We start from the raw sequence: 3,508 nt of genomic DNA, 5'->3' as shown, positions 1-3,508 counted from the left end.
GCTAGACGCGAGCTCGCCCTTGAAAGGCCACTTTCCAAGGCATCCCCCGATGACACATTGGAACGACAACCGCTGTCGAACCATTTCCCAATGTTGTGCCGATCGAGTTGGCACAGAGCCGCTAGACGAGGGCTCCCATTTTAGATCGAGTTTTAAAATCACCAAGAAGACGCGGTGAGGGCTGGCAACCGCTGCCAAACCTTTTTCCGAAATTGCGCCAGCTGAGTGACAAGAAAACATGATGTAAAGGAGAGTCCAGGAATAGCACCACCCTCGAAGGTGGGCTTCATGCCCTTCTAATTGATTCAACGTCGGCGTCCACCGTTTCAAAATCCGACATATCCATCCGCCCCGACAGCGGCGTTGAATCAATGAGCTGGGCACGGGAGAGGCTCGCGGCAACCACCTCTCCCATTGTAGCCGCGATAGGCTCGCAAAAAATTTTGCTAGAGCGCCAAGTACCCACCTCATTGCTATAGACAAGGGCTCGCCATTAGATCAACTTCGAAATCGCATAACGGACGCGGTGTAGAATGGCAACCGCTGCCAAGTCTCTTCCGTAATTGCGTCGGTCGAGTGATCGAAGAAGGTGATCTAAGAGAGGGTCCAAGCGTATAGGCATTCGTTGGGGGATTCGCGCCGATGGCAAAAATTTGTGCAATACCCGAGCAACACCGGACGGAGGTGCAAGACGAGGGCTCCCGTTTTAGATCGAGTTTTAAAATCACCAAGTAGACGCGGTGAGGGGCTGGCAACCGCTGCCAAACCTTTTTCCGAAATTGCGCCAGCTGAGTGACAAGAATACATGATCTAAAGGAGAGTCCAGGAATAGCACCCTCGAGGGTGGGCTTCATGCCCCTCTAATTGATTCAGCGTCGCCGTCCACCGTTTCAAAATCCGACATTTCCATCCGCCCTGACAGCGGCGTTGAATCAATGAGGAGGGCACGGGAGAGGCTCGCGGCAACCACCTCTCCCATCGTAGCCGCGATAGGCACGCAAAAAATTTTGCTCGAGCGCCAAGCACCCACCTCATGCCTAGAGACAAGGGCTCGCCATTAGATCAAAACTTCGAAATCGCTGAACAGACGCGCTGTAGAATGGCAACCGCTGCCAAGTCTCTTCCGTAGTTGCGTCGGTCGAGTGATCGAAGAAGGTGATCTAAGAGAGGGTCCAAGCGTAGGCATTCGTTGGGGGATTCGCGCCGATGGCATAAATTTATGCAATACCCGAGCAACACCGGACGGAGGTGCTAGACGAGGGCTCCCGTTTTAGATCGAGTTTTAAAATCACCGAGTAGACGCGGTGAGGGCTGGCAGCCGCTGCCAAACCTTTTTCCGAAATTGCGCCAGCTGAGTGACAAGAAAACATGATCTAAAGGAGAGCCCAGGAATAGCACCCTCGAGGGTGGGCTTCATGCCCCTCTAATTGATTCAACGTCGCCGTCCACCGTTTCAAAATCCGACATATCCATCCGCCCTGACAGCGGCGTTGAATCAATGAGGGGGGCACGGGAGAGGCTCGCGGCAACCACCTCTCCCGTTGTAGCCGCGATAGGCACGCAAAAAATTTTGCTAGAGCGCCAAGCACCCACCTCATGCCTAGAGACAAGGGCTCGCCATTAGATCAACTTCGAAATCGCTGAACAGACGCGCTGTAGAATGGCAACCGCTGCCAAGTCTCTTCCGTAGTTGCGTCGGTCGAGTGATCGAAGAAGGTGATCTAAGAGAGGGTCCAAGCGTAGGCATTCGTTGGGGGAGTCGCGCCGATGGCATAAATTTATGCAATACCCGAGCAACACCGGACGGAGGTGCTAGACGAGGGCTCCCGTTTTAGATCGAGTTTTAAAATCACCGAGTAGACGCGGTGAGGGCTGGCAACCGCTGCCAAACCTTTTTCCGAAATTGCGCCAGCTGAGTGACAAGAAAACATGATCTAAAGGAGAGTCCAGGAATAGCACCCTCGAGGGTGGGCTTCATGCCCCTCTAATTGATTCAACGTCGCCGTCCACCGTTTCAAAATCCGACATATCCATCCGCCCTGACAGCGGCGTTGAATCAATGAGGGGGGCACGGGAGAGGCTCGCGGCAACCACCTCTCCCCTTGTAGCCGCGATAGGCACGCAAAAAAATTTTGCTAGAGCGCCAAGCACCCACCTCATGCCTAGAGACAAGGGCTCGCCATGAGATCAACTTCGAAATCGCTGAACAGACGCGCTGTAGAATGGCAACCGCTGCCAAGTCTCTTCCGTAGTTGCGTCGGTCGAGTGATCGAAGAAGGTGATCTAAGAGAGGGTCCAAGCGTAGGCTTTCGTTGGGGGATTCGCGCCGATGGCATAAATTTATGCAATACCCGAGCAACACCGGACGGAGGTGCTAGACGAGGGCTCCCGTTTTAGATCGAGTTTTAAAATCACCGAGTAGACGCGGTGAGGGATGGCAACCGCTGCCAAACCCTTTTCCGAAATTGCGCCAGCTGAGTGAGAAGAAAACATGATCTAAAGGAGAGTCGAGGAATAGCACATCCGGGGTGGGCTCCATGCCCCTCTAATTGATTCAACGTCGGCGTCCACCGTTTCAAAATCCGACATATCCATCCGCCTTGACACCGGCGTTGAATCAATGAGAGGGGCACGGGAGAGGCTCGCGGCAACCACCTCTCCTATATAAGCTATTAGTGCGAGGCTCGCTCTGCATTAGAAATTAGCGAACACACCGACATCCGCCTTAAAAATCCAAATCCTTTAAAATTCCTACCAAACAGCCATTCACGACCCAATTTTTTATGGGGTCGGCAGAGGAGCAAAAGATTGTCATCGGTTAGGAGATGTGAGTTCATGGAGCCGAGGGACTGAAATGGTCATCGAGCTCATCCGATCAACTGGATGAATTTCACCTTGAAGGGGCCCCCAATCCAAAAGTTCCGGAGGTCATCTCCTGGAACTCTCGACAACAAGGCCCATCTTACATGCAAACTCTGCTACTGCGCAAACATAGGTTGCAATTAAAGAGAAATTGCGAGGCCGTCACAATGGCCCGAGGCCAATGGCTCCGACTAAAGTCAATTTTCTCTTGCAATCACCATGCCGCCGTTCACAGAGAGATCTCCCCATTCACTTGTGACGCGACGCACAATCCAAGGTCTAGACGCGAGCTCGCCCTTGAAAGAAAGACCACTTTCCAAGACATCCCCCGATGACACATTGGAACGTCAACCGCTGTCGAACCATTCCCAATGTTGTGCCGATCGAGTTGGCACAGAGGCGACCTTAGGGAGCTCCCGCGTAGCAATCGGGATGTGCTTTCGTGCCCATCTCTCACAAAAACCAATGTCAGCTGTGGACAAATTTGGAATCCAAGGGCTCGCATCCATCGATATCGTCGGCACTGGGTCTATATATTCAAAGGCCACGGAGAGGTTCCGATAAGAGAAGCTCCCCTGCTCGCTCGCACAAACATCCCAAATTCTAGACACAAGCTCCCGCCCTTAGCATCGCTCTCCAAATCACC

The sequence above is a fragment of the Cupressus sempervirens genome, chromosome 1 (genome assembly GCF_028749045.1).
Source record: "Cupressus sempervirens isolate cs-2001-9-10 chromosome 1, ASM2874904v1, whole genome shotgun sequence".
Classification (NCBI taxonomy): domain Eukaryota; kingdom Viridiplantae; phylum Streptophyta; class Pinopsida; order Cupressales; family Cupressaceae; genus Cupressus; species Cupressus sempervirens.
This window is presented reverse-complemented; position numbering follows the sequence as displayed.